General features: G+C 40.4%; 1 long non-coding RNA gene and 1 pseudogene across 1 annotated transcript in view; both read left to right on the forward strand.

Moving 5' to 3' along the window:
• The window catches only part of LOC142424671 (uncharacterized), a 48841-nt gene that overhangs the window by 21979 nt on the left and 7239 nt on the right, over positions 1–19623 (forward strand). Inside the window, exon 5 of the long non-coding RNA XR_012779382.1 lies at positions 5567–5648. This is a non-coding gene — a long non-coding RNA (uncharacterized LOC142424671). The remainder of the gene's footprint in view (positions 1–5566; positions 5649–19623) is intronic.
• On the forward strand, positions 16608–18384 carry LOC142429589 (spliceosome-associated protein CWC27 homolog pseudogene; annotated as a pseudogene).

A 19623-nucleotide genomic window follows, 5' to 3' on the forward strand; every position in this document is an offset into this window, starting at 1 on the left:
AATCTCTACTTCTAATGCTACTCGTGATTTTAACCATCATTCCTTGTCTGCTCAAATTACTCCTTTTACAGGAAACTTATTTGTCAACGTTAGGATCATTACTTTCGATATGACTTAAGATACCACTTGGTAGTGGACTGCTATGCAGTAGTCATTGGACTGATGCTCACATTAAAATTTGCACTGAACACTCCAGTTTCCCACCATCCTGAGTGTGGTGCCTTTCAATGTTGACTATCTTCTCATAAGACTTTCAGGATCAAGCAATTCCTGGACAAGAAACAAAAGCAGACTTGGCCAATGGCCATCCCCCAATGGACTTGAATGAAAACTAGTAATAAGGTCAGATACAACTCCAAGAGAAGATGTTGGAGAAGAACTTGGATTGATCGGTAGGAGCCCCTACCCCTCCAGTGGTGGCACACACACCGTATTTACCCAGGTTCACTAGTGGTCTTTCATGCTGAGTTTAAGACTTTGCTACCACCTGAACAATTGAACTTATTGTATTGGCAAATAACAGATTATTTCTGCCTTGGTTTTTATTCTTCTGCATCAAGAGGTTCACAGTAAATAATGTAAAGCCATTGGTTTGAATTTAAAAGTTGCATTGATCATGATTGTTGCTATGACTTCATAAAGAAATTTAAGTCTCTGAGATAAAGAGCTGGACCTTCTACTTTTTAGGCTTTGTTTATATCCTGACATAGACCCCAGTGTGAGTCTTAAAGATTGGTTGCATGAATTCCTTTTGAGTGGAAGAGTAAGCTGAAGGAAGGCTCTGTTTTAGTGGGCTATTTCCCATAGGGCTGTCAGAAACCGTTTTCTAAGGTAGGGGAATTGGGCCCAAAAACCTTTGGACAATTCAACCACTTTGATAGTTTCATTCTTTCTTGTCTTTTTAATGACCTCTTGCTTTCTTCATTAATGGCCATTTTGAATCAGAAAATCATATGGTTTACTATTCTGGGAATGATATAATCAAGTGGAATGTCATTGCATCCATCATCAAAAAGGACATTTCAAGATTTATCTTGAAGTATAGTGCTGTCTGTAATAGAATCATATCTATCCACATTCAAGGAGATCCAATCAATACAACTGCTATTCAAATTTATGCACTACCCACTGAAGAAAGTGATGAAAAAATTGAAAAATTCTACCTTTGACTTCAGTCACAACTTGATCAAACATGTATTCAAGATGCATTGAGAATTATTGGAAATTGGAGTGCAAAAATTAGAAACAAAGAAGGAACAGTAGTTGGAAATATGGTCCTGGTGAAAGAAGCAAAGCTGGAGATTGCGTGATAGAATTTCGCAAGACAAACTTGTTCATAGCAAATACCTTTTTTGTATAACACACAAATGGTGACTATACACATAGAATACATAGAAATCAAATTGACTATGTGACAAGAGATGATTGAGAAGCTCAATATTAGCAGCTAGAACAAAGTCGGGCGGACTATGGAACAGATTATCAATTGTTCATATGGAAGTTCAGCTGGAAGCTGAAGAAAATTAAAAGTCTACAAGAGCCAAAATATTATGTTGAGTCAAATCCCACCTGAATTCCAAGAACATCTCAAGAACAGATTTGATACAGTAAACACTAATGACAGTATAGTGGGAGGATATCAGGAACATCACTCCTGAAGAAAGCCAAAGGACATTAAAAAGACAAGAAAGAAAGAAAAGTGCAAGGTGAGTGTCAAAAGAGACTCTGAAACTTGCTCTTAATCACAGAGTAGCTAAGGCATATGGAAGATGATAGAATCAAAGAGCTAAATCTAAAATTTCAAAGGGAATCTCAAGAAGGCAAAGTAAAATATGATCATGAAAATGTGCAAAGATCTAGAGTTAGAAATGAAAAAGGAAAAACATGCTTAACATTTTTTAAACTGAAAGATTCAAGAAAAAAAGCCTCAAATTTCAGCGGTTAAAAAATTTTATGAGCAAAATATTGAATGATGCAGGAAGCATCAGAAGAAGATGGAAAGAATACGCAGAGTCACTGGACCAAATAAAGCCCAACAATCTAGTCAACATTCAGTCATTTCACGAGGTAGCATATGAACAGAGCTGTGTTAGTCTGGGTGTACAAACCCACAGAAACTCATATGTATATGAGAGAGTTTTATATAAAAATAAGTGAACATTAAGAAAGCATCCCAACCCAGTCCAGTCCAAGCCCATAAGTGTGACATTAGCCCATATGTCTGACACCAATCTACAAAGTCGTCCTCAAATTCGCAAAACACATGCAATAACACTGAATGCAGGAGGAAAGCCGAATCAGTGAGTGTGTAAGCATCTCAGCGCTGGCAGGGGTCTCCACACTGCTGCTCCAGCACCCAGGGCTGCATCAGGGTAGGTCCGTGGCTTCTCAGGGATGTCTTGCAGGAAGCGAGCTTGGCCAGCGGAGGCAAAGAACTAGCTAAGGCAGCTGCACACTGGTCTGACCATCAGAGAACAAGAGACCCTAGAACTACAAAGGCAAGGCTCACCAAGCCATTTATCTCTCTGCCCTTCAATTAACCCCACATGTTTATTGGCCAGCTTGACACAGTACACCTTAACTGTCACAAGAACCAATGAATAAAGAAATTCAAGTTGCACTGAAAGCATCAGCCAAAAACAAGGCTGGAGGAACTGATGGGATACCAATTGAAATGTTTCAACAAGCTGATGAAGTGCTGGAAGTAGTCATCTAGGAAATTTGAAAGCCAGCTATTTGGCCAACTGAGTGGAAGAGATCCATATTTGTACCCATTCCAAAGAAAGATGACCCAACAGAATACTCAAATTACAGAACAATGTCATTAACATCACATGCAAGTAGAATTTTGCTGAAGATAATCCAACAATTGCAGCAGTACATTGACATGGAACTTCCAGAGGTTTAGGCTGGATTGAGAAGAGGACATGAAACAAGGCATATAATTTCTGATGTCAGATGGATCTTGGCTAAAACACAGAATACCAGAAAGGTATTCACTTGTGTTTTTATTGGCTATGTAAAGGCATTGCCTATGTGGATCATAATAAATTCTGCATACCTTTAAGAAGAATGGGAATTCCTGACATTTCATTGTGCTCATGAGGGACTTGTACAAGGAAGAAGAGGCAGCTGTGTGAACAGAACAAGGGAATACTGCATGGTTTAAAATCAGTAAAGATGTGTGTCACAGTTGTATTCTCTTACAATACTTATTTTATCCATATGCTGAGCAAATAGAGAAGCTCACTTATATGAAGAAGAATGTGGCACCAGAATTGGAGAAAAGTTTGCTAACAGTCCGTGATATGCAGATCACACAATCTTGCTTGTTGAAAGTGAGGAGGACTTGAAGCACTTGCTGATGAAGATCAAGGAATACAACCTTCAGAATGGATTACAACTCAATCTAATGAAAAACAAAATCTTCACAAGTGGACCAATAGGTAACATCCTGATAAATGGAGGAAAATTTTAAGTTATCAAGGATTCTGTCTTGCTTGGATTCATGAGCAATATTCATGAAAGCAGCAGCCAAGATCTCAAAGGACACATTACATTTGAGTGAATCTGCTGCACAAGAGCTCTTTTAAAGTATTGAAAAACAAGGTTGTTACTTTGAAATCTAACGTGCACCTGACTCCAGCCATGGTATTTTTAATTGTCTCATATGCATGTGGAAACTGGACATTGAATAAGGAAGACCTAAGAAGAACCAATGTTCTTGAATTATGGTGCTGGTGAAGAATACGGAAAGTAAGATGTACTGCTAAAAATAAACCAATCTAACTTGGAAGCAGTACAGCCAGAGTCATCCTCAGAGGCAAGGGTGGCAAGCTACGTCTCCCATACTGTGGACATGTCAGGAGAGACCAGTCCCCGGAAAAGGACATCATGCTTGGTGAAGTGCAAGGGCAGCAAAAAAGAGGAAGCCCCTTGGCAAAATGGTTGGGCACAGTGGCAGGAGCAATGGGCTCAGACATAAGAAAAATTGTGAAAATGGCACAGGACCGGGCTGTGTTTCATTGTGTTGTACATCTGATCGCTATGGGTCAGGACCTACTCGAGGGCATCTAAGAACCACAACAAATGCCAACCTTCCCGCCCACAGTGTTGCCCTCCTGAGCTGAGGCTGGCAGCACTGCCGGGATGGAGCTTCTGTCAGCATGTGTCACTGGTTGTGGACATGTGGGGTGAGCAGATAAGCCTTATTAAAGGTTGCGAAGATTCTAGAATCGTTCGTTATTACACTGTTAACGAAACGTTTCTTTGATGCATTTTAATGGTTCTAATTATTTATAGTCCTATCAATAGTTTTACGGATACTTTCTCTGCCTTTTCTAGATATAGCCAAAGAGGTGTTTTTGAAATCTTTCAATATGATTTTGGATTTTGTCTCTTTCTCCCAATGCTCTTTTTCCTCTTTCAGTTTTTAAAGTTACGTTCTTGGGTTATTATATTTAAGTGTCAAATTGTTCTGCAGTAGTTAGTGTTAGTTCATTCAGCTGCTAACTGAAAGGTTAGAGGTTGGAGCCCACCCGCTGCTCCGCAGGAGAAAGATGTGACAGTCCACTTCTGCAAAGGTTCACAGCCTCTGAATCTCTGTTTTCAAGGACAGGTCGACTTCTCACCTATAGGGCCATTAGGGATCAGAATTGACACAACAGCAGAATTTGGTTTGCATTACAGTGTTTACTTGGTTTCTCTTTCCACCCATTTGCTTTCCACTTTTCTTAGTGTTAGATGCTTCTTTTTAGTGGCATGCCCTGGAGGTGTAGTGGTTACAAGTTGGGTTGTGATCCTCAAGGCCAGCAGTTCAAAACCACCAGGTGCTCTGCTGGAGAAAGATGGGGCTTTCTGCTCCCTTAAACAGCTATACTCTCGTGAAACTCACAGGGACAATTCTACCCTGCACTACAGAGTCGCTATGGGTTGGCATTGACTTGATGGCAGTGACTTTAAGCAGCATGTAGTGTAACTTTCTTATCTACTGAGACAATTGCTTAAATATTTTTGTTTTAAAAATGGTTTTATTGGGATGTACTTCACATATACTGTAATTTAATCATTCGGTCATATAAATAAGAGTTGTAGAATCACCACCACTACCATTTCAGAACATTTTTCTTCTTGTACTCATTGTTGTTAGCACCCCACGTCTCCCCTCCATCCTTCTCTGCCATGACCCTAGGTAATTATTGATCCAGTTACTATCTCTGTAGATTTACTTAGCCTGGATTTCATATATGGAAAATCATAAAAAGCATAAACAGGAAGTAAAACAAAAACTAGATAACCAACAACAACAAACAGAAACTAGATAACCAACAAAAGCCAACAACTAGATAAAGCATAGGAAAACCTCAGTTGAAAAGAAAATGGAAAATATTAAAAACTGAAGCAACCTTAAAATAGGTCTGGATGGAAACCTTAAAGCAGGTGGAAACCTGATTGCAATCAGTTTGGAGCACCTTCCTCTAAGTCTTTTATGAGTAGGAGTGGTCTCTGTATTACCAAGAGAGAGGGAAAGGTACTAATCTGGCCTTGATGTTATCTGCTCCTGCAGGTGCTGTCTGAACTATCCATCATCCTGTCTGGTCTTCTGGAATTGAGTTACCCCACCCGCCACTGACTGCCTAGACCTTCAGGTATGGGGACTGTGTTACTGCCACGTCACTTGTGGGCACAGCCATAATTCCGGTCGCTCGCTGCCAGGCAGGGAAGTAAATGCAAGCCCGGCCAGCTTAATCTCACTGCTTAGCGATTGCCTCTCCATTGTCATATTACTTCTCCAAGCTCCTCTTTGCACCGTCGGTCCCTCAGATGTATGTGGATTTTGCCTGTTCTCTGATGTTCTGTTTATAGATCAGAGTGCTAAGCCATTTTGAGTGAGGAATCTATGAATGATCTTTCTAGATTTACTGCAGCTTGACAGAAGATTGTAGGAAGGGAGAAAGCCCAATGCTTTCTAAATATATTTCTTCCAAATGTTGTATTTATAAATTAAAACATCTCTATTCTCTAAAGGCTTAGTTTTTAGAAACTAAGTCTAGGAAGACATCTTTCACACTGCTTTCTACCCTGGTTTATTTTTCCTCTACAGCAATGAACTCAAAGCTATCCAGTTACTTGAAATGAATAAGGAGGATGGCAAGGAAATAAAAGGGACAGCAGGGGATCAAAACCTTAGTTCACTCTTCAAAAGTATTATCTTACTACATAGGTTGCATAAAAGAATTTGTGGAATAATATTTGCTAATATGTATTAAATACTTACCATATACCAGGGACTTTAATCTGCACCAACTAATCTAATCATCACAACACACTGAAATTATCCCTTCATAATTCTCATTCACAGATAAGGAAACAGATCAAGAGGGGTCATGTGATTTGACCAAGGTTTGTTCAGTTCAGAGCTTAACTTCAAACACAGGCAGTCTGTCTATATAGTCCATCCTCTTAAGTATCTGGTTAGTGGTTCCTAAATGACCCACACTTCTGGGGAAAATTTAGAAATGAATAAGCAGTGTGGATCTGGTTGTCATAAACATGCGAGAGAACAAGTGGCAGTTCATAGATAAGATCCCAAAATGTTAAGTAGTCTACAGTGTGAGAAATAGGATTGAACAATTAAGAATCGATCTATCCAAGTGTAACTAAACTATTATTGAGAAACATTACACTACTGTCAAAAAAAACAAAACCAAACTCAATGCTGACTCATAGTGACCATATACTACATGACCACCTGTGTGTAATGTACTTTATTGTACTGTGGTGGCTTTCATATTACATGACTCTGGAAGCTATCCCCACAGTATACCTAATAACCAGTAAGGTCATTAATGGCAGATAGGTTTCAGTGGCACTTCTAGACTAAGACAGACTGATGATCAACTTCTGAAAATAAACCAATAAAAACCTCATGGATAAAAACCATTCTCCCACATAGTGCTGGAAAATGAGCCCTCAGGGTGGGAGGTGCTTGAAATATGACTGGGAAAGCGCTACCTCTTCAAAGTAGAGTCAACCTAAAGGACACAATGGAGTAAACCTCTGAATCATCATTTACCGTATATACTTGAGTGCAAGCTTACCCGAATATCAGCCAAGGCACCTGATTTTACAACAAAACCTGCTTTAAAAATGCTCTGAGGTACAGATGGGATCTGGAAACACAGGGCATCTGGGACATATGAACCCCTCAGGACCAAGGGGGAGAGTGGCGATACCGGGAGGGAAGTGGGGGTAGAAAGGGGGAACCGATCTCAGGGATATGCATGTAACCTCCTCTCTGGGGGATGGGCAACAGGAAAGTGGGTGAAGGGAGATGCCGGCAGTGTAAGGTAAGATAAAATAATAATTTATAAATTATTAAGGGTTCATGAGGGAGGGGGAGGGGGAGAAGGGGAGGGAAAAAGGAAAATGAGCTGATTCCAGAAACCCAAGTGGAAGGCGAATTTTGAGAATGATGAGTGCAATGAATAAGTGTGCTTTACACAATTGATGTATGTATGGATTATGATAAGAGTTGTATGAGCCCCAATAAAATGATTTGAATTTTTAAAATGTGCTGAAAAACGTGGCTTATACTCGAGTATATACTGTACTCTTGTGATGTGGCTCAAAATGAGGAGAGAAGCGGCTGTAAATGTCTATTAGTAATCAAAGGTGGACTGTGTGAAGCATGAATTAAGGGATATTGGACATTTAAAAAAATGGAATAGCATGCTTAAAATCAATATTCTAGGCTTTTGCAAGATCCCATGGACTTGTATTGGCCAGTTTTAATCAGACAGTCCTATGATCTACCAGAAACAATAAAATGAAGAGGAATGGCATTGCATTTATTGTAAAAAGAACACCAATCTTGGATAGGCACACAAGCTGAATAGGAAGGGGAGAGAGAGTGGACGTATACCCACAATTATATAAAGGTTTGACAGAGGATAGTTGTACATGTATATTTACTTTTGCTGCAAATATACACATGAAAGTGGTAGAACACACAAGGAGCAAAGTTATGAAAGCTTCTTAGACATAACAAATCACTGATGAAATGAGTCACTGGACCTGGGGGATCATGACCATAGCTGTTTTTTGGGGGGAGTAGGGAGCATCAAGGTCAATATAGTTCACAAAGACAATATTCTACATTCTAAATTGTTGAGTAGCGACTAGGGTCTTAAAAACGTCTGAGCAACCATCTGAGGTGCAACTATTGGTCTCATCCTGCCCAAAGGAAACAAGAGTGATGAAAATCATAAGACACATGGAATTAATTAATCCAATGGACTGTTGGATCAGGTAAGCATCCGTTTCTAAACCCTGAGACCAGAATAACTAGATAGTGCTCAGCTATTACCACCAACTGCTCTGAAAAAGATCACTTTAACAGGAGTTCTCAACCTGTGGGTTGAGACCCCTTTGGGGGTTGAACAACCCTTTCACAGGGGTCACTTGAAAATACATATTCTCAATGGTTTTAGGAACCGAGACACCGCTCCTCTGTCTGTCTCCAGGCAGGTCCGCCCACATGCAGCTACGTTCACTTATGAGTACCCGGCATGATGACATCATCAAGCCAACCCCATCAGATACACGCTGTACAAATATAGGTGTGTGTGACAGGGTTGGCTCCATAATATGTTTATGTGGACCAGTCACATGTGTAGAGAGCTGCTATGTTGAAAGCAGCTACTCTGTTAAAAGTAGCTACTGTGTTGAAAGAGGAAATATTGGGGGTAAAATGATACTTCATGAATTATAATTACTGGGTAAATGTAAAATCATGTACTGTAAAATGATCAACTACTGTAAAAATACATATATGTCTGTATCATGGGAACTTAATCTGGATGCTGATCAGTCTTTTTATATTTAGCTGTGGTTGATGTGAATACTGCCCCCTTGTGATAGTAACAGGTATGTAAAAAAACAGCACAGAATAGTAAATCATAGGAAGCCTTAATGAACTGTATTGACTGAAGTATGCCATGTATTATCTCTTGTATTATTAAAGCTATTGTTATATATTATTTTCATTAGCAAACCATCCCATGACAATGAATCATGTAGAGAAGAATGTTAAAAAAAGAAAATCTAAAAAGAAAATCTAGTGAGGATTTTTTTGCAGTATGGTTTTACCTCAATAATTACAGCAGGAATTGAGAAATCACAATTTGCTATTTGTTGTGAAGTTCTATCAGCCAAATCTATGAAGCCAAACAAACAAAAAATTCCATTTTGATAAGCAAGCATCTGAATTTTGCCAGCAAAGATACCAACTATCTTAGAAGCAAAGCTGATGGATTCAAGAAAGCCAGACCTGACACTGGTGGCAAGTACCACAAACAAAACATAGCAGCTGCTGAACCTTCCTATTTGGTGGCACTCAGAATCACCAGAGCTATGAAACCTCACACCATTGCTGAGGATTTACTGTTGCCAGCAGCCAAAGACACTGTTCGAGTTATAATTGGGGATGAATTTGTAATGAAATTGAGTGCAATTTCCTTACCTAATGACACTGTCTGCAGAAGAATAGATGACATGTCTACTGATAGTCTTGATCAGGTAATCCAAGAAATTAAATCTCCACTTCCAACAATCCAGCTTGATTAATCTACAGACATTGCAAACTGTTCACAGTTACTGATTTACATGAGGTATATTAATGATGGCAACTTTAAAGATCAGTTTCTTTTGTACAAATCTCTTGAAATGAAAAATACTGCATGTGATGTATTAACACAGTTGATTCGTTTCTGAAAGAGCATAAGATCTCTTGGGAAAAAGGTTTGTGGTGTTTGCACAGATGGTGTTCCAGCTAGGATGTCAATCTGGATTTCAACATTTTGTACTGAATGAGTTACCAAAAGTCATTGGAACTCACTGTATGATTCATCAGAAAATATTAGCAATGAAGACACTGCCACAAGATTTACAAGAAATAATGAAAAGCTCCATAGAGGCTATCAGTTTTGTAAAGGTGAGTACTTTAAACAGTCGACTGATTTTACAACTGTGCAGTGAGTTGGATGCACTGAATAATGCTCTGCTATTTCACACTGAAGTGAAGTAGCTGTCCAGAGGAAAAGTTTTAAAACGTGTTTCTGAGCTTTGTGATGAACTCAAAACATTTTTTCATCATAAAGCAAGACCGCAGTACAAAGCACTTTTCAGTGATAAAAGTGAACTGCAGAAAATAGCTTACTTGGTTGCCATATTTGCCATCTTGAATTAGTTAAATTTATCACTGCAAGAATCAAATGCAACATACCTTGATTTGTCTGAAAAGATCCAACTATTCCAAATGAAACTTCAGCTTTGGCAACAAAAAATAAATAAAGGGATGAAAATAAAATTTACATGTTGCCTACCTTATCTACTTTCTTTGAGGAAGATGACATTGAACCGGACAAAAGGATTACGATGATAATTTCTGTGAAAGAACACTTGCACATGCTTGCAGACGAAATTTAATCGTACTTTCCAAGTCTACCTGACACCCCATTTGCACCTTCCAGAAGCTCATTCACAGTCAAAGTTGAAGATGTTACAGAGACAGCACAAGAGGAGTTCATTGAACTTAACAGTGTTGCAGCGAGAACTGATTTCTCTACAATGCCAGTTACAAAATTCTGGATCAAGTATTTGCAGTCATATCCTGTTCTGTCTGAGACTGTGTTGGGCCGTCTTCCATTTCCAACAACATATCTTTGTGAGACAGGGTTTTCCAGCTTGTTGCTTATCAAGTCTAAATACAGAAGTAGACTTGTTGTGGAAGCTGATCTTCGTTGTGCTCTTGCATAGACTTCCCCAAGAATTTCTGATCTGGTGAGAAACTGTCTGAACCTTCACACTGATGTTGGTTTTTTACACATATTGTCACAAAATGTAGCAATGTAGTTTACTGTTGTTATATTAAGACTGTTACCCATGCTACACCATGCTTCAAGACAAAATTTCATTTAGTTGTAATTAGAAATAAATATTTCACAATATATAATTACATATTATTTCAGTGATTAATTACTTTGCTTTAATTATGTTCAATCTGTAACAATGAAAATACATCGTGCATATCAGATATTTACATTATAATTTATAGCAGTAGCAAAATTACAGTTATGAAGTAGCAATGAAAATAATTTTATGTTTGGGGGTCACCACAACATAAGGAACTGTATTAAAAGGTTGCGGCATTAGGAAAGTTGAGAACCACTGCTTTAGAAGATTGTTGATGGAATTGGAGAAAAATGTAAAACAGAATGCAAATCATAAATGAGACCAGGTTTACTAGCTGCATAGAGACAGGTGACAACAGTAAGACTATAGATCCCTTATTCACCTCCCAGCCTTGGAACTGAACTCCTCTCTGTGTTAGAATCCTTAGCCATTTAACATCTAATGGGCAGCGCTTACCCATGGACAAAGTTCAAAAGGTTAGGAGAGGAAGAGGAATGGAAACTGGAAACACAGGGCGAAAGTACAACAAGCGGTGGTACATTGAGAGGATTGCAGCGGGCTAGTTGAAGCAAAATGTGTATGAGTTATTGAATGTAAAACTATGGACTGCTCTATAAACTTTTACCTAATTCACAATAAAAGCAGAGAAAATCTGCAGATCTGTCCTGAAGTACAGTACTATCAGTAATAGGTTTATACCCATACACTCATAAGGAAGAGCAATTAATATGATTATGATTTGAATTTACACACTAGGAATGTCAAACATAAAAATGGAAGATTTTTATGACTAATCGAACATGCATTCTAGATTCATTATTAATTAACAGATAATTGAAATGAGAAAGTTGGAAACAACATACAAAAAAAGGTTAATAGCTGGAAATATATCATCGTTCTGATAGGAATAACAATAGTATGATAGGGTTCAACAATACCGAATAAGTGTTTTTTTCCAGCAACAGAAACAGTCACGATGCACATGGACCTCACTGAATGGTTTACATAGGAATAAAATTTATTTGTGGAAAGAGATAATGGAGAACCTCAGTATTATCAGCACCACCAAAAACAAAGTCAAAGGCCAACAGCAGAACAGATCATCAATTTCTCATATGCAATTCAAGTTAAAGTGGAAGAAAACCAAAACAAGTCCAAGAAAACCAAAATATGACCTGGAGTATATTCCAACTAAAATTAGAGAACATCTTCAGAATACATGTGCTACACTAAACACCAAAGGCCAGAAGACTTGTGAGATGCCACCAAGGGCATCATACACACATGAAGCAAATGTTCGCTAAAAAGCCAGGAGAGAAGAGAAATCTCAAAAGCCATGTCAGAAGAGACTGAAACTTTCATTTGGTTTCAGAGTGGCTCCATAAAAGAGAAGGATGGAAAATTTTAAAAAAGCTGAACAGAAGTCTCAAAGGGCGGTTCCAGAAGACAAGATAGAAGCATAACAAAATATATAGTGACTTAGGTGTTAAAAACCCCAAAGGAAAGAATTTGATTAGCATTTTATAACCTAAAAGAATGGAAACAAAAATGAAAGCCTCAAGTTGCAATATGGAAGAAGACTTTTTTTTGGGGGGGGGGGGGCGTGGAATCGAATGATGTTCAAAGCAACAAAGAAGATAGATGGAACTTGCCTTTCTCCCCAGAAGAATTTATTTCAGAGGACAACATTGAATCTGCAGCTCTGGGAGTGACATGTCCGATCAGTGCACATAGCAGCAAATGAAGGGGGAGGAAGAGCGAGTGGAGCACATCCTGGCCCACCAAGCCTTGAGGACAATATTCCCGCTCAGAGCAGCCAATCCACAGAGAAGACCATATGACCAGCCCCATTATGAGACATGACATCCTTCACTGACCCATAGTCCTACAGGGGACAACACTGGAGACACAGTGTGGGAATTCCACCCGATCTGATCCCACCACACCGAGGCAGAACACTAAGGTCATGGAACAGAGCAGCAAGGGGAACAGCAATGAAGTCCCCAGGGAATACCAAAAACAGACTTTGGGGCAAGGGCTTGATGCCCCATCAAACTCAACCGGAAAACATTCCTAAAGGCCAACAAACAGTCCTTGAACTAATTACAAGCTTTTCTTTCTTCTTGTTTTGTTTTGTTTTTTTAATTATTGGCTTGTTGTTGTTTTGTTTTATTTTGTTGCTTGTTTTTGCTCTGTCTTGTTTTTGTGCATGTTATTATTTCTGGAGGTCTGTCTAAGTAAGATAGGCTGGATGAACAACTGGAGGAGAAAACAACAGGACAGATAGCTCCAGGGGGGACATGGGAAAGGGGGAGATAGGGGGAAATGAAGTGGTGTTAACAAACCCAGGGATAAGGGAACAACAAGTGATCCAATCCGTGGTGAGGAGGGTTTAGGAGGCCTGGTACGGTGTGACCACGGGTAATGGATCCTAGAGGAATTATTGAAACTCAAATGAAGGTTGAACATGATAATGGGACAAGAGGAAAGTAAGAGGAAATAGAGGAAAGACCTAGGAGGCAAAGGGAATTTATAAAGGTCTAAATAAAGGCATGTACATATCAAATATACTTATATATGAGGATGTGGAAATAGATCTATGTGCATATTTGTATAGGTTTAGTGTTAAGGTAGCAGATGGACAATAGGCCTCCACTCAAGTACTCCCTCAATGCAATAATACTTTTCTATTAAACTGGTGTTTCATGATGCTCTCCTTCCTGACACGCGTGCTAAAGACAAAGCAGGTGCATAAGCAAATGTGACGAAAGCTGAGGGTGCCTGGCTATCAAAAGGTATAGCGTCTGGGGTCTTAAAGGCTTGAAGGTAAACAAGCAGCCATCTAGCTCAGAAGCAACAAAGCGCACATGGAAGAAGCACACCAGTCTGTGAGATCACAAGGTGCCAAAGGGATCAGTTGTCAGGCATCAAAGAACAAAAAATCATATCACTGTGTGTTCACCTCCATGATATGATGACTGAAGACAAATGGGTGCATATGCAAATGTGGTGAAGAAAGCTAATGGTGCCCAGCTATCAAAAGAGATAGTGTCTGGGGTCTTAAAGGCTTGAAGGTGAACAAGTGGCCATCTAGCTCAGAAGCAATAAAGCCCACATGGAAGACGTGCGCCAGCCTGTGCGATCATGAGGTTTTGAAGAGATCGGGTATCAGGTATCATCAGAACAAAAAAATCATATAATAGTGAATGAGTTGGAATGTGGAGTGGAGACCCAAAGTCCACCTGTAGGCACTTGGACATGCCCTTACGGAGGGGTCGTGGGAAGGAGACAAGCCAGTCAGTGTGCGGTGTAGCAACAATGACACATACAACTTTCCTCTAGTTCCTAAATGCTTCCACCCCACTATCATGATCCCAATTCTACCTTACAAATCTGGCTAGACCAGAGGATGTACACTGGTATAGATAGGAAGCGGAAACACAGGGATCCAAGACAGATGATCCCTTTGGGACCAGTTGTGAGAGTGGTGATACCTGGAGAGTAGAGGGAAGGTGGGGTAGAAAGGAGGAACCGATTCTAAGGATCTACATATAGCCTCCTCCCTGGGGGATGGACAACAGAAAAGTGTGTGAAGGGAGATGTCGAACAGTGTAAGATAAGACAAAATAATAGTAATTTATAAATTATCAAGGGTTCATGAGGGGGAGGAGCAGGGAGGGAGGGTTAAAAATGAGGAGTTGATATCAAGGGCTCAAGTAGAAAGCAAATATTTTGAGAATGATGGTGGCAGCTGATGTACAGATGTGCTTGACATAGTAGATGTATATGTGGATTGTGGTAAGAGTTGAATGAGCCCTCAATAAAATGATTAAAAAAGAGAGAAGATAAATGGAATATATAGTCATTGTGCAAAAAAAATAGGTCAGTGTTCAATCATTTCAGGAGATTACGTAGAATCAAGAACCGATGATGTGGGAAGAAGTATAAGCTACACTTAAGAAACCATTCTTGAAAAAGAAGGTTCTGGAATCAATGGAATACCAATTGAGATACTTTAACAAATAACTGCAAGGCTGGAAGTGGTTACTCATCTGTGTCAAGAAGTTTGGATGACAACTAGCTGACCAGAAGAAATGTGTATTCATATCCATTACAAAGAGAAGTTATCAAACAAAATGCAGAAATCATTAAACAGTGTCATTAGTATTATTTGCTAGTAAAATTATGCTTAAGAAAATTGAAAAATGGATACAGCCTTACATTGACAAGGAATTAAATTACTTGAACAACAAAAGTTCAAGCCAGGTCCAGAAGAGTCTGTAGACTGTCTTTACTGCAGCTTATACTTCCTTGGCTGATTAGATAACCCTTGGCTGAGAGATGAGGCTACCAGAAAGATGTTCTGGCTATGGAAAGTCTTTTGACAGTATAGATCATGATAAGTTATGGATAACAGTGTAATGAGTAGGAATTCCAGGACAATTGCCATGCTCATGCAGAACGGTACCTGGCTCGGAAAAGCAGTGCTTTGAAGAGAACAAGGGACTGGTGTGTGGCTTAAAACTGGAAAAGGAGTGCAGCAGGGTTGTGTGATTTCACTCTAATTATTCAATTCATATGCCGAACAATCAGATAATATGAGAGCTTAGACGTTATGAAGAAGAATGAGGTGGCATCAGGATTGGCTGGAGATTCCTTAGCATCCTGACACCTGCAGATAACACAGCTTGCTTGCAGAAAGTGAAGAGATGACTTGAAGCACTCACTGATGAAGTTAAAAACCAAACACACTGTCTTTAGTATGGATGATATCTGAACATAAGTAAAATGAAAATTCGTACAGCTTTATAAATAAGCAATGTAATAAACGGCACAGTAATAGAAGTTGTGAAGGATTCCATTCTTGGATCAGCAATCAGTGCCCCACCAATCTGTGTGATCATGAGGTGTCTATGGGATCAAGTATCAGGCATCTAGGACCCAGTACAAAATCATACCCAAAATGAATGGGGTGCGGGGGTAGGGCGTGAAGTGGACACCCAGAGCTCATGTATAGACAATTAGACATCACCCCACAGAAGGGTCACAAGGAAGAGAAGAGCCTGTCAGAGTGCAGTATAGCACACAATTTTCCTTTAGTTCTTTAATGCCCCCCCCACTATCATGACCTTAATTCTACCTTACAAATCAGATTAGACCATAACGTGCACATTGTTACAGATAAGAGTCCAAAACACAGGGAATCCTCGACAGATAAACTCCTCAGGGCCAACAATGTGAATAGAGATACCAGGAGGATAAGGGGAAGGTGGGGGGAGAATGGGGGAATCAATGACAAAGATCAGCATATAACCCCCTCCCAGGGGGATGAACAACAGAAAAGTGGGTGAATGGTGACAGAGGGCGATGTGAAATATGAAAAAAATAATCTATAACTTACCAAGGGTTTATGACAAGGGGTAGGGAAGGGAGGGGGAAAATGAGGACCTGGTATCAAGGGCTCAAGTAGAAAGAAAATGCTTTGAAAATGGTGATGGCCGCATATGTACAAATGTGTTTGACCCAGTGGATGAATGTATGGATTGTGATAAGAGATATAAGAGCCCCATTAAAAGTATTTTTTTAAAAGACAAAAGCAGGGGAGCAACATGGCGGCGCCCGTGTGGCGCTAGTTTTGGAGGCAAGCAGTGGTGCTTGGGGGAGAACGCCTGACCGGAGCGCTCTGCGCACTTGCAGGAGACGCGCCCGAGCGCTCGGAGGACCACGCCGCTCCCCGGCGCCGAGCACTGACCGCCATGAGCAACATCTACATCCAGGAGCCTCCCACCAACGGGAAGGTTTTGTTGAAAACTACAGCTGGAGATATTGACATAGAGTTATGGTCTAAAGAAGCACCTATAGCTTGCAGATATTTTATTCAGCTTTGTTTGGAAGCTTATTATGACAACACCATTTTTCATAGAGTAGTGCCTGGCTTTATAGTCCAAGGAGGGGACCCTACCGGCACAGGAACCAGCGGTGACTCTATCTATGGAGCCCCGTTTAAGGATGAATTTCACTCTCGGTTGCGTTTTAATCGGAGAGGACTGGTTGCCATGGCAAATGCTGGTCCTCATGATAATGGCAGCCAGTTTTTCTTTACACTGGGTCGAGCAGATGAACTTAACAATAAGCACACCATCTTTGGGAAGGTGACAGGGGATACAGTACATAACATGCTGCGATTGACAGAAGTAGACATTGATGATGAAGAAAGACCACGTAATCCACACAAAATAAAAAGTTCTGAGGTTTTATTTAATCCTTTTGATGACATCATTCCAAGGGAAATCAAAAGACCGAAGAAAGAGAAGCCAGAGGAAGAAGTAAAGAAATTAAAACCCAAAGGCACAAAAAATTTTAGTTTACTTTCCTTTGGAGAGGAAGCCGAGGAAGAAGAGGAGGAAGTAAATCGAGTTAGTCAGAGTATGAAGGGCAAAAGCAAAAGTAGTCATGACCTGCTTAAGGATGACCCACATCTCAGTTCCGTCCCAGCTGTTGGAAGTGAAAAAGATGCAGCAGGAGATTTAGATGAAGATGAAGATGATGCAAGTGCTGAATATGATGACTCTATGGATGGTGATGAAAAGAAACTGATGAGAGAAAGAATTGCAAAAAAATTTCAAAAGGACCCAAGTGCCAATGTTAAACCAGCTGGTGAAGGAGAAGGGGAGAAGAAATCAGTGAGTCGCAGTGAAGCGCTCCGGAAAGAAGCAAGACAAATAAAGAGGGAACTCTTAGCGGCAAAACAAGCAGAAAACAGAAGTGAAGAGGAAGAAGCTGCTCTAGATAGCGCAGTCGCAGAGCACAGAAGAGAAAAACAAAAGTACGAAGCTTTGAGAAAACAACAGACAAAAAAGGGAACTTCCCGGGAAGAGCTGACTCTTGCACTGCTGAACCAGTTTAAGTCTAAACTCACTCAAGCAATTGCTGAAACTCCTGAAAACGAGATTTCTGAAACAGAAGTGGAAGATGATGAAGGATGGATGTCGCATGTACTTCAGTTTGAGGACAAAAGCAGAAAAGTGAAAGACGCAAGCATGCAAGACTCAGACACGTTTGAAATCTACGACCCTCGGAACCCAGTGACTAAAAGAAGACGAGAAGAAAGCAAAAAGCTCCTGAGGGAGAAAAAGAAAGAAGATAAAATGTCAGTAATGATCATTGGAACGTGCTGGAAGCGTGCTTGCAATAAATGGCCGTCCCTTCAGGACGTGAAAAGACGTATTTTGGAACCTGTTGCCTGGTTTGGTGGCGGGGGGGTGGGGGTGGGGGGGAAGGGGGGGATCTTCTTTTGGAAATTGTGGTGTTGCTTTAGTTACTGTAGTTACTGGTTCCTGCCCTTTTTTCCCCTAACTGACCTTTTCTGTTGCTAAATCTGAATAACTTTGCTTCCAAAGGACGTGTTAACCATTTCCAAAGCTGTGCAAGCCTTTTGGTATCTTTTAACCATTAAATATGTGAAGGCTTCCTTTTCAACTTTTGTAAGCTTTTCAAAAGAATTTGAGGGCTACTTCCCCTCAGCATTCTGTTACCATAGTACTAACTTACGTATACTTTTTAAAAACTATATAATATAAAGATGGATTGTGTCACAAAAAAAAAAGACAAAAGCAATCATTGCCGATGGAGGTAGTTAAGACACATCAAATCATGTTTTCCATGGACTGAATCTGTTGCAAAGACCTCTAAAAGTATTAAAAGGCAAAGATGTCACTTTGAGGAGTATGGCGTACCTGACCCAAGTCATGATATTTTCTATTGTCTTGCATTCGAAAGCTGGACAATGTAGGAGAGAAAAATTCAAAACTCAAACGAATTTCCTTCATTTGTAATGAGCTCCTCCAAATCACTAAGAGAAGCCCCTATAAACCAGTAGACAAGCGTGATGAGGTGATATCCAGACAACTCACAAAATGGAAACACCCAGTGCCTTTAACATTTATTTTACTTACACGGCTACTGAGAGATGTAGCGTCTGGGGACTTAAAGGCTTGAAAGAAAACAAGTGGCCATCTAGCCCAGAAGCAACAAAGCCCACATGGAAGCAGCACACCAACATAGGTGATCGTGAAGGGCAGAGGAGACCAGGTCTCAAACAACAAAGGCGGGGTGGTGGTGAGAATCACATCACCGTGAATGAGGGGGAGTGCATGATGGGGACCCAATGCCCATCTGTAGACAGCTGGACATCCCTTGCAGAGGGGTAGTGGGGAGGAGATGAGTCACTCAGGGTTCAGTGTAGCAACAATGAAACTCAAAACCTTCCTCTGGTTCCTGAACACTTCCTTCCCTCCCAATTATCATGACCCCAATTCTACCTTGCCTTGCGGACCTGGTTAGACCAGAGGATGCACAGCGGTGCAGTAGGGATCTGGAAACACAGGGAATCAAGGACAGACGAACCCCTCAACACCCGCAGTAGGAGTGGCGACACCGGGAGGGAAGGGGGTGTAGAAAGGGAGAACCGATCTTGGAGATCTATGTGTAACCTCCTCTCTGGGAGATGGGCAATGGGGAGGTGGGTGAGGGGAGGCACCGGGAAGTGTAAGATAAGATATAATAATTATTTATAAACTATCAAGGGACCAGGGGGAAGAGGGGAGCGGGGAGGGAGGGGGAAGGGGGGGGAAAGAGAAACCGAGCTGA

This window comes from Tenrec ecaudatus, chromosome 1 (assembly GCF_050624435.1).
Source record: "Tenrec ecaudatus isolate mTenEca1 chromosome 1, mTenEca1.hap1, whole genome shotgun sequence".
NCBI lineage: Eukaryota > Metazoa > Chordata > Mammalia > Afrosoricida > Tenrecidae > Tenrec > Tenrec ecaudatus.